Genomic DNA, 12,764 nt, shown 5'->3' with positions numbered 1-12,764 from the left:
CCTCCTCTTCTCCAGGCTGAACAAGCCCAGCTCCCTCAGCCGCTCCTCGTAAGACTTGTTCTCCAGACCCCTCAGCGGCTTCGTCACCCTCCTCTGGACTCTCTCGAACACCTCGACGTCCTTCTTGTAGCAAGGGGCCCAAAACTGAACGCAGTACTCGAGGTGCGGCCTCACCAGAGCCGAGTACAGGGGCACAATCACTTCCCTCGCCCTGCTGGCCACACTGTTTCTTATACAAGCCAGGATGCTGTTGGCCTTCTTGGCCACCTGAGCACACTGCTGGGTCATATTCAGCCAACTATCAACCAGTACTCCCAGGTCCTTCTCTGCCAGGCAGCTTTCCAACCACTCATCTCCCAGCCTGTAGCACTGCTTGGGGTTGTTGCGCCCCAGGTGCAGGACCCGGCACTTGGCATTGTTGAACTTCATACAGTTGGCCTCAACCCTTTGGTCCAGCCTATCCAGATCCTCCTGCAGAGCCTTCCTACCCTTGAACAGATCAACACAGGCACCTAACTTGGTGTCATCTGCAAACTTACTGAGGGTGCACTCGATCCCCTGATCTAGATCATCAATAAAGATATTAAAGAGAATGGGCCCTAGTACTGAGCCCTGGGGGATGCCACTAGTGACCGGCCTCCAACTGGATTTAACTCCAGTTAAATTTAACTGGATTACAACAGCAGGCATGTTTCCAGCCACACGTGGTTCAGAGGAACATCTCTGCAGAGCCTTGCAAGGACAGAACCTCCCGGCACCTCGCTGCGCCCAAGGGGCTCAGCAGCCACTGCACAGCGTGCTTGCGCTCCAGCCACCTGAGCCTTGTGCGTGCCACACCACCGCCAGCCTCTCCCCAGAGGGCTGCCATTCCCCCCCCCCGCCCCACAGATTGTGGGGAGGTGCTCCAGCTGACCCAGCCTGGGTCAAAGGTGCCACGAGGGACTCCCCCTGCAGAGGCAAAAATGGAACGCCAAGAATGCCTTTTTCCAGAGAGAAAGCCGAAGAACATGGCAAAGCTGGCAAACCGCAGCCTGCTGCACCCTGAGGGGCAAGGGAAGAGCAAACCCTGGGCTGGAACAGCTGGGAGCTGAGAGCTGCAACGTCCCTGACAGCAGTTTTGTTCAGCGGGATCCAGGGCCACGTTGGACAGCCTCGGGTGTGCCTCCCACTGCGCGCTGCAGCCTCTCTCGCCTCCAGATGGGTCACTGTTCTCTGCAACGTGCCGTGCCCTTCAGCACACTTTCCCCCTCTTTTTCTTGGGGAAGGAACCTCTGACTTACTCTCACACCTTCGGTATTTGTGGGTAGGGAAAGGAGGAGAAAATACTCTGTATAGAAATGCCTTCTCCTTCTTATGGGGAGGCAGCAGGCCATCCAGGCAGTGTTCCCTCATTCCCATTACAATTGCCTGCTTTATTCTAACCTGGCTCTCCGCAAGAACGCGGGCTGAACTTCCCAACGGCCTGATGTGCTCATGCAGCAACATGGAAGCTGCTCTGCAAGCTCCGTGCATTCACTGATGGTCAAACGAAGCCAAATGCCACTTTGTCCTGGTAAGCGACCAACAAAGGTCACTGAAGTCTGTCGCTGGGGCTGGGGACCCACTGCGTGGGGAACTCCGCTGGCTTCAGCAGAGCCCCCCTGCACGATGTCAGGCAGAATTCTGACCAGAATTGGACTGATTTTGGTCACACCAAGACTAGAGGTCAGACTGATCTTAACGATGTCCTTCAGTTTCCTTTAGGAGTATCCTTTCTGTTAAGGGAAGCGTCCCTGCAAATGACGTATAAAATTGACACCACTTCAGCTGCTTTCATTTTTAGTAGAGTTTTGGGATTTCTTAGTTTTTCCTCAACTTTACTCTTTAGCTGAAATAAAGTTCATTTCAATGCAATTTCTGCTACAGCTACTCGATTCCCCTCCCCAGAATCACAACCCGGGGCTTTGGGCTTTTCCATGTTTATTATTCACTTAGTTCTTCCTTCGTGCTTCCACGGTGGGCAGGAACAGACGTGTCCCCCTGCGCGGCGATGGGGGGCAGCCGGGGGGCTCCTCTCTGCTTGCCTCTCCTCTTCCAGCCGCACGCACAGGCAGCGATGGGACGGAACCGGGACACGCTCCTGGCCTCTCCCCCTCGGCGGGGAGCTCTCAGAGCTCTGCAGGGCAGGCAGCACAGCCCCACCCGGACCCCAGCACGCTCCCACAGCCTGCTGGCACGGCCCCGCAGCCCTGCACACACCCCTGGGCGCCTTTTCCACCACCCGGCCCAGGCCTGGGCTCCGTATCACCTGCTGCCACCCCGCAGTGATGCACTGCCCATGTCACAGCAGGCAGGGGGTGCCCCCTGTCACAAAGGGGCGCGGACGGCCTCGGCCCCGGAACACTGGCCCCAACGGCCACGCAGGCCTGAGATGGCTGCCCGTGCTGACAGGGAGGCTGCTCAGCTGCCTGCTCCTGCTGCTCCAGCCTCAGCTCTGGACACACCCTCAGCCAGAGGAACTCAGCTCGTCTCTCCTCTCTCCTCAGGCCCACACCTCAAATGGCTCTCGGCGCCCTACAGGACACTGACCGAACCAAACCACCGCACACACCTGGCCACTCCTTTCCAGCACTGTGCCAGACAATAGTCCACGCTCTACAGGACAGGTAACATCACCCCAACCCGCACCCTACCATGATCTCATAGCAAGCAGACAGGTGACACGCTCGGGCCAGGACGGCAGTGACCGCTCCATCAGGACGACGGGACACGGACAGCCTCGGTGAGACGCTAGAGACTCTTGGGCAGACAGGCAGGGGCTGCCCATGGTCACAGGGGGATGCTGCTCTGTTTGGTGCTTCTTCTCTTTCAGCCAGAATCACGCAGCGATGGGACCAGACCACAGCACAATCCTGGCCTCACTGCCCTCGACCACTCAGCTGGAAGGAAGAGCTGCCAATGCTCTACAGGACAGGTAAGATCGCCCCAACCCACACCCTACCATGGTCTCATAGCAAGCAGCCAGGTGAGACGATTGGGCCAGGACGACAGTGACCACTCCATCAGGATGATGGGAAGACGGACGGATGTGGTGAGACGCTGGAGACCCTTGGGCAGGGGCAGCCCATGGTCACAGGGGGACGTTGCGCGGTTTCTTCCTGCTCTTTTAAAGCCAGACACACACGGCAATGAGACCAGACCATGGCACACTCCTGGCCTCTCTCCCCTTGACAACTCAGCTCGAAAAGATGCCAGCACTCTACAGGACAGATAAGATAGCCCCAACCCATTCTCCACCATGGTCTCACTGCCGGCCGGATGGTGATGGCTTGGCCCAACAGCCAAAGAGCTTGGCCCAAGAGCTGACTCTTGGCTGTCAGGAGACACAGGATGGACGGCATTAATGTCAGGCTGGGAGAGCCTTAGGCTGGGAGGCATGGTCTGCTCCTGGCCACAGGGGAAGGCTGCTCTCTTTTGGCTTCCTCTCTTATAGCTGGAAACACACACAGCGATGGGACCAGACCATGGCACGATCCTGGCCTCACTGCCCTCGACCACTCAGCTGGAAGGAAGAGCTGCCAACGCTCTCCAGGACAGGTAAGATTGCCCCAACCCATACCCACCAGGGTCCACAGCAAACAGACAGGTGACACGCTCGGGCCAGGACGACAGTGACCGCTCCATCAGGACGACGGGACACGGACAGCCTCGGTGAGACGCTAGAGACTCTTGGGCAGACAGGCAGGGGCTGCCCGTGGTCACAGGGGAATGCTGCTCCGTTTGGTGCTTCTTCTCTTTCAGCCAGAATCACAGAGAGATGGGACCAGACCACGGCACTATCCTGACCTCACTGCCCTCGACCACTCAGCTGGAAGGAAGAGCTGCCAACGCTCTCCAGGACAGGTAAGATTGCCCCAACCCACACCCACCATGGTTCACAGCAAGCAGCCAGGTGACACGATTAGACCAGGACGGCAGTGACCACTCCATCAGGACGACGGGACACGGACAGCCTCGGTGAGACGCTAGAGACTCTTGGGCAGACAGGCAGGGGCTGCCCGTGGTCACAGGGGGATGCTGCTCTGTTTGGTGCTTCTTCTCTTTCAGCCAGAAACACACAGCGATGGGACAAGACCACAGCACAATCCTGGCCTCTCTGCCCTTGAGAATTCAGCTGGAAGGAAGAGCTGCCAACACTCTACAGGACAGGTAAGCGATCCCCAACCCATACCCCACCACAGTCTCACAGCATGCCAGAAGATGTCATGGTTGGGCTACGAGGGGCATCTCCTGGCCGTCAGGGAGACGTGAGATGGACAGCCTTGGAGTGAGGCTGGGAGAGCCTTGCTCAGGGAGGAAGGGATGGCTTTCAGTGTTGGCAGGGGGTGCCTGCTCTGTTTGTCACCTCCTCTGTTACAGGTGGACTCACTGAGAGTGAGGGAATGAAGCCATGGCACACTCCTGGCCTCTCTCTTCCAGCACTCTGATGGAGAATTCACCACGCTCTCCAGGACAGATAAGATCACCCCAACCCATTCCCCTCCCCGGTCTCACTGCCTGCGGGAAGGTGATGGGCTTGGCCCAACACGGCTGACTCTTGGCTGTCAGGGAGACACAGGCAGGACGGCCTTGCTGTCAGGCTGCGAGTGCCTCACGCAGGGAGGCTGGGACTGCTCCTGGCCATGGGCTGGGGCTGCTCTTTTTGATCATTTTCCTTTCTCACCCCATCACAGAGCCCCGAGCACACCAAGGTGTGCCACTCTCCCTTCCCTCCTCTGCCCAATCCATCCACGGCCACTGACCTGAAAGCTGCTGCAGCTTTCTACAACCGCAGCCACCGAAGGAGCAGGAAGCACACAAGGACCCCGTCTCTACCCTACTGTGGTCCTACAAGCACAACAACGGGCCCTGCAGCTATGGACAAAGAGAGCTCGGCACGCCTCCACGCCACCCCACCCCATCCCATGTCTCTCTCTAATGTTGCTCAAATAAACGTTCTGATTCACAACCTCATCGGCTGCTTTTTCCTGCCCTTCCCGGGGAAACCTTGCGGGGCTTTGCCTTTTGCAGAAGGAGCGAGTGCACCAGCCTCCTCTTCTTCAGACACTGGCATCAAGAGTATTTCAAAGCAGATTAAGGGTCCTAATTTAAGACCGGTGTCTGCAGGCGTGGGTCTGGAAACCAGTTTGCTCCCTCTTTTACCAAGGGACCACATGTGTATAAGAAAGGAACAACATTTAACACAAAAACCTCATCTGCTCTGATGGAACTGCTTGAGGGAATTCCCCTTCCTGACATGCGCTCCGCACCCAACGTGCAGCCGCTGGGGGGGCTGCCCCGCTGCTGGAAATCAAAGAGAACCATGCTTTCTACCTGGGAAATTAAGCGCCTCTCATAGCTTTGCTGCACATTTCTCCCACGCACCAGCCTTGCCAGGGCTGGCCATCACAGCTCACTTTAGGCCAACTTCTTCCTAGTCAGCTTGGCTACCTCCTGGTTACAAACCTGACTGCCAGAAGCAAACTGGGGCTGATTAAAAACAAAAGCCCAGGAGACGGCGCTACTTTTGCACACTCACGCTCCCGACTCTTGTAGGAGACGCATCCAGAAACGCCCCATGCACTGAAACACAGACCTGCGCTGGGAGGGAACCTGCAGCTGCAGGCACTCGGAGTCAGGGGCCTGTTGGAAGGCCGAAAGGGAAAGGTTGAGGAGATTGGGAAGTTTTGTGTCAACCTCAGCACGGGGAGAAATGACTCCCCAGCATGCAGAGTGCTCCCAGTTTCCCCACAGCCCTCCTTCCTCTCAAAGAGCTTTTCAGAGAAGAAGAAAACAGTGTTCCAGCCCCAAACACGCTGACGACCACAAATGGCACCTAACAGAACTAAACCATGTCCACCTCTATTGGACACTGGTGCACAATGTACCTGAATGCCACCAGGCTACCAAGGGACAGAACTCATCTGTATCTCTGGAGTAACAGGGGGATCCCAAAAGCTATCTGTATTGGAAGCTGAAGTGAGTCTAACTGGGAATCAGTGGCAAAAGCATCCCATTGTGACTGGCCCGGAGGGTCCATGCATCCTTGGCATAGACTGCCTTAAGAGAGGGTACTTCAAGGATCCAAAAGGGTACCGGTGGGATTTTGGCATAGCTGCTTTGAGCACAGAGAAGATTAGGCAGCTGTCACCCCTGCCTGGCCTTTCAGAAGACCTTTCCATTGTAGGATTGCTAAAGGCTGAAGAACAGGTACCAATCGCTACCACAACGGTGCACCGATGGCAATATCACACCAACCGAGACTCCCTGATCCCCATCCATGAGTTGGTTCATCGGCTGGAGAGCCAAGGAGGGACCAGTAAGACTCGCTCACCCTTTAATAGTCCTATATGGCCAGTGCGAAAGTCTGACGGAGAGCGGAGGCTAATGGTGGACTATCGCGGCCTGAACGAAGTCAGGCCACCGCTGAGTGCTGCAGTGCCGGACATGCTAGAACTTCAGTACGAACTAGAATCAAAGGCAGCCAAGTGGTACACCACAATTGATATTGCTAATGCATTTTTCTCCGTCCCTTTGGCAGCAGCATGCAGACCAGTTTGCTTTCACTTGGAGGGGCAATATGCCAATACACCTGGAATCGACTGCCCCAGGGGTAGAAACACAGCCCTACCATTTGCCATGGACTGATCCAGTCTGCACTGGAACAAGGGGGAGCTCCTGAACACCTGCAGTACATTGATGACATCCTCGTGTGGGGCAACACAGAAGAAATTTTTGAGAAAGGGAAGAAAGCAATCCAAATTCTCACAGTATCACAGTATCACAGATTTCTAGGTTGGAAGAGACCTCAAGATCATCGAGTCCAACCTCCGACCTAACACTAAGTACTCCACTAAACCATATCACTAAGGGCTACATCTAAACGTCTTTTAAAGACCTCCAGGGATGGTGACTCCACCACCTCCCTGGGCAGCCCGTTCCAATGCTTAATAACCCTTTCGGTAAAGAAGTACTTCCTAACATCCAACCTAAAACTCCCCTTTCGCAACTTTCGCCCATTCCCCCTCGTCCTGTCACCAGGCACGTAGGAGAACAGACCAACCCCCACCTCTTTACAGCCTCCTTTAAGGTAACTGTAGAGAGCGATAAGGTCGCCCCTGAGCCTCCTCTTCTCCAGGCTGAACAAGCCCAGCTCCCTCAGCCGCTCCTCGTAAGACTTGTTCTCCAGACCCCTCACCAGCTTGGTCGCCCTTCTCTGGACTCGCTCGAGCACGTCCATGTCCTTCCTGTAGCGAGGGGCCCAAAACTGAACACAGTACTCGAGGTGCGGCCTCACCAGAGCCGAGTACAGGGGCACAATCACTTCCCTAGACCTGCTGGCCACACTGCTTCTTATGCAGGCCAGGATGCTGTTGGCCTTCTTGGCCACCTGCGCACACTGCTGGCTCATATTCAGCCGACTGTCAACCAATACTCCCAGGTCCCTCTCGGCCAGGCAGCTTTCCAGCCACTCATCTCCCAGCCTGTAGCTCTGCTTGGGGTTGTTGCGCCCCAGGTGCAGGACCCGGCACTTGGCCTTGTTGAACTTCATACAGTTGGCCTCAGCCCATCGCTCCAGCCTATCCAGATCCTCCTGCAGAGCCTTCCTGCCCTCGAGCAGATCGAGGCACGCACTTAGCTTGGTGTCATCTGCAAACTTACTGAGGGTGCACTGGACGCCCTCATCCAGATCATCGATAAAGATATTAAAGAGGACCGGCCCCAGTACCGAGCCCTGGGGGACACCACTAGTGACCGGCCTCCAACCAGATTTGACTCCATTCACCACAACTCTCTGGGCCCGGCCATCCAGCCAGTTTCTAACCCAGCGAAGCGTACGCCAGTCCAAGCCCCGAGCAGCCAGTTTCTTGAGGAGAATGTTGTGGGGAACTGTGTCAAAAGTTGAACACCTGAACTCCTGAACACCTGCAGTACATTGATGACATCCTCGTGTGGGGCAACACAGAAGAAATTTTTGAGAAAGGGAAGAAAGCAATCCAAATTCTCCTGAAAGCTGGTTTTGCCGTTAAACAGAGTAAGGTCAAGGGACCTGCACAGGAAGTCTATTTCTTGGGGGTAAAATGGCAGGATGCACATCGCCATATTCCGATGGATGTGATCAACAAAATAATGGCAATGTCTCCGCCAACTAGCAAAAAAGAAACGCAAGCTTTCCTAGGCCTTGTGGGATTCTGGAGAATGCATGTTCCAGGTTACAGTCAGCCTATGAGTCTTCTATATTGAGTGACTCAAAAGAGAAACTATTTTGACTGGGGCCCTGAGCAACAACAGGCCTTTGAACAAATCAGACAAGAAATAGCTCATGCAGTAGCCCTTGGGCCTGTCCGTACCGGACCAGCTGTGCAAAACATACTTTACACTGCAGCTGGGGAGCATGGCCTCACCTGGAGCCTCTGGCAGAAAACCCCAGAAGAAACTTGAGGTCAACCTCTGGGTTTCTGGAGCTGGGGCTATTGAGGATCAGAAGCCAATTACACCCCAACTGAAAAAGAGATACTAATGGCATATGAGGGTGTTCAAGCTGCTTCAGAAGTTGTGGGTACAGAAGCACAGCTCCTCTTGGCCCCACGGCTACCTGTGTTACATTGGATGTTCAAAGGGAAAATTCCCACTACACACCATGCGACTGATGCTACGTGGAGTAAGTGGATAGCGTTAATTACACAGCGGGCTCGAATGGGAAAACCTAATCGCCCAGGAATCCTGGAAGAGATCATGGACTGGCCGGAAGGCAGAGATTTCGCAGAGCCAACAGAAGAGGTAACCCATGCTGAAGAGGCACCACCACGTAATGAGTTGCCTGAAGACAGAAAGCAGTATGTGTTGTTCACTGACAGATCCTGCCATGTGGTAGGGAGCCAACGGAAATGGAAAGCTGCTGTGTGGAGTCCCATATGACGAGTTGTGGAGGCCATGGAAGGGGAAGGCGAGTCGAGTCAGTATGCAGAAGTAAAAGCCATACAACTGGCCCTAGAGATTGCCGAAAGAGAAAAATGGCCAGTACTGTATCTCTACACTGACTCATGGATAGTGACAAATGCTCTGGGGGGGTGGCTGCAGCAATGGAAACAGAGCAACTGGCAGTGCAGAGGTAAACCTATCTGGGCTGCTGCCCTGTGGCAAGAAATTGCTGCCCGGGTAGAAAACCTGGATGTAAAAGTACGTCATGTAGATGCCCACATGTCCAAGAGTCATGCTACTGAAGAACATCAGAAAAATGAAGAGGTGGATTGAGCTTCAAAAATTGAAGTGGCTCAGGTGGACCTGGACTGGGGACGTAAAGGTGAGCTGTTTGTAGCTCGATGGGCCCATGAAACATCAGGACATCTGGGGAGGGATGCCACATACAGATGGGCTCGTGATTGAGGGGTGGACCTGACCATTGAGGCCATCACACAGGTTACCCATGAGTGTGAGACCTGTGCTGCAATCAAGAGAGCCATGAAGGTAAAATCTCCCTGGAATAGGGGAGGTGGCTAGGGTTTCAATATGATGAGGCCTGGCAAATTGACTATATCGGACCACTCCCACAAACCCTCCAAGGCAAACGGTACATACTCACCATGGCAGAAGCAACTACTGGGTGGCTGGAAACATACCCCGTAAACCATGCCACGGCCCCAAACACTGTCTTGGGCCTAGAAAGGCAAGTGCTGTGGCATCATGGTACACCAGAGAGAATTAGGTCTGACAATGGGAGTCATTTCCGAAACAACCTTGACACCTCCTGGGCCAAAAGGCATGGTACTGAGTGGGTGTATCACATCCCTTATCACCCACAAGCCTCTGGGAAGGTTGAGAGGTACAATGGACTGTTAAAAACTATGTTACTAGCATTGGGTACCGGGACATGGAAACAATGGGACATAAACCTACCAGAAGCCACTTGGCTAGTTAACAACAGGGGGTCTGACAGCAGTCCTGGTTCTGCAGAAACAAAACCCTGAACAGTGAAAGCACAGTGAAAGCACAGTGAAAGGAGCTAAAGTCCCCATAGTGTATGCAGGGAAGTGGATGGGGAAGGCGGTGTGGGTTGCTCCTGCCTCGGGAAAAGGCAAACCCACTTGTGGGACTGTCTTTGCCCAAGGACCAGAGTATACCTGTTGGGTCATGCAAAAGAATGGGGATATCAGGTGCGTGCCTCAAGGAGATTTAACCTTGGGAGAAAACTAATCTGTAACCTAAGTTATATGTTGTAGGAAGACACTGCAGGATCAACAACGGGTCACCTTTGCAAGGAACCAGGCAAGTGCAACAAGGACTTGAGCTAAGCTGGTGCTGGCGCCCAGACATCCAACTCTGCCTGCCCTGAGTGACCACTTTGGCAGATGAAGACTAAATCATCAACAGTTTTAAGAACATTTTTTGAGAAGGACCCATAGAATGAAAAGATATACCTACTTATTAATCTGTTAAAGGACAAGGAACAATGGTGATGAGAAAACTTATATGCTAAAGTATGGGGGGCCTGAGAGTGACACAAATGTTATGGAATAAGGGGTGCAGGTTGTTCTGGGTCTGGCTGGGATGTTAACTTTCCCTGCAGCAGCCCATACAGTGCTGTGCTCTGCACTTGTATCTAGAACAGCAGGGGTATTACACCAGTGTTGTGTCTGCTGCTGAGCAGTGCTGGCACAGCATCAGGACTCTCTCTAACCCTTCTAGGGGGCGGGCAAAAAGTGAGAAAGGAACATCACCAGGGCAGTAGACCAAACCTAAACCAACCAAAGGGATATTCCATACCATATGATGTCGCATTCAGCAATAAGAGGTGGGAAAAGGAAGAAGAGGGGAGGGGTGGGCTCTCGTCGTGAAAATGTCTGTCCTCCCGAACAACGGCTATGTGCGTTGAGGCCCTGTTTCAAGGACGTGGTCAAGCATCGCTCATTAGTGGGAAGTATTTCTGCACTTCCACACAGCCTTTACTTGTTTTTTTGTTGGTTTTTTTTTCCTCCCTTTTTCCCCTTCCCTTTTTCCCTTTAGTTAAATTGTTTAATTATTAATAATTTTTCCTTAATAATTATTTTTTCCTTTAATTAAATTATCCTCATCTCAAACCGTGAGTTGTTTCTTTCCTTTTATTCTTCCCCTCCTCTTCTGAGGAGAGGGAGTGAGAGAGTGGTTGTGGTGTTCAACTGCCTAGCAAAGTAAGACCACCACAGTACATGACTTCCTGAAATAATTCTGTGTTGAATTACAGTCTATTTTTTTTTTGTTTTGGGGGGGGGGGGAAGGAAGTTGTAACCTTAATTCAGATCTTGATTCTTGACACCCTAAACCAAATAAATACACTACAGGGCACATTATTCAGTCTTCTATAGATTTTTTTCTGGCTCTTCTCTGTCCACCATCAATATCTTCTTTGATTTGTGGGCAATAGCAGGGTATTCCAGTAGCAGTTGTAGAGTACCAAATAAATGACATAATCTCTGTATTATCTACTCTTACTCAGAACACCTTATTTTTTTTATATCTAGGGATCACATTAGTACTTTCTGGGCATACTGCTCTGTTGAGAGCTCGTGTTTAGCTCGTTATCCTGTGATCCTCCATTTGGAGGTGCCACATTTCACACATACCATGTGAGAGTTACCTGTATTCTTGTTTCCTTTCTCTACAACTTTGACTTGAGAATTGTCATTAGCTGGACTCAGCTTGCCAATCTACCCACATCACTGTCATTTTCTGTTATTTTTCATGCCACTGGAAAGTCATTCCTTTCCCTGCCATCACTGGTGAGTTTTAAATTCACCTGGAAAGCTCTATGTTGCAGCTCAAATAAGAATTAATTCGGAAGTGTCCTAATGCCTCCCTTTGCCCAGGAAGCCACACTACCTGACCATGGGATCCCTTCAGGCCTCATAAGCTCTGGTTCTGTGACTCTTCAAGGTCTGATATGGGTAATGCAATGTTTTGGTTTATGTCACCAATAAAAACATCAGTGAATAGCCCAGCAGCTTATCCGGAAACCCAACCAATGTCAACACCGTATTTACAGTTACACTGGGCACTGGTCATTTAGCCAGATCAAAGCTCATGCTTTGATTTTGCTTTCTTCTACTTTGTGAACAAAAATGTGTGTTGACCGAAGTCTATTACATCTTTATCTATCACTTGAACTCGTCGCGTCATGTAAAAACATTACCAGCTTAATTTGATCAGACAAACTTTCCACAACCCCATAATAATTATTAACACAGCTCTCAGCACCTATTAATTCAATCCCATCACAGACAGACAGCATGATGTCCTACCTTAAAGTTGCCTACTGCAGCCTGATGCAGAGGGTCAGGCTGAAGCTGCTGGCGACGGGAGAGGAGCCACTGATGGTTTCTGGTCTACCCCTGCCCACCAAGATCAGTGTGCTCTTACCTCCTCAGGCAGCAACAGCAATCCGACCGCTCACAGCTGGCAGCACAGTCCACCCACCCTGTTTGTACATCCAGCTGGCTTCCTAGCCTCTCTTCCCTAGCAGCCTGCAAAGAAAACATACAGATCCAGCCCACAAGTCTGTTGTACAACATTAAGTCATCCCATGTAATCTAATAAAATAAGAGACATAGCACTGATGTCATCTTCTAGTCTCTGAAACGTTGCCAGAAGTAAACAAAAAAAATGGAGGAAGAGGGGGTGAGGAAGGGGATGAAAGTTACATTAACAAAGCAGGGAACTTGATGCTCTGCTTTTCCAAATTTTCTGGATGCACTTTTTTGGCCTGGGGGATT

The 12,764-nt window shown here is 52.4% G+C and overlaps 1 protein-coding gene across 3 annotated transcripts in view; it reads right to left on the bottom strand.

Moving 5' to 3' along the window:
- LHFPL2 (LHFPL tetraspan subfamily member 2) overlaps positions 1–12,764 on the bottom strand; it is a 140,385-nt gene that overhangs the window by 107,126 nt on the left and 20,495 nt on the right. The window lies entirely within an intron of this gene.

The sequence above is a fragment of the Anser brachyrhynchus genome (genome assembly GCF_964034855.1).
Source record: "Anser brachyrhynchus genome assembly, chromosome: Z".
Lineage (NCBI taxonomy): Eukaryota > Metazoa > Chordata > Aves > Anseriformes > Anatidae > Anser > Anser brachyrhynchus.
The sequence above is the reverse complement of the archived record's forward strand: the minus strand, read 5'-3'. Positions and strand labels throughout refer to the sequence as shown.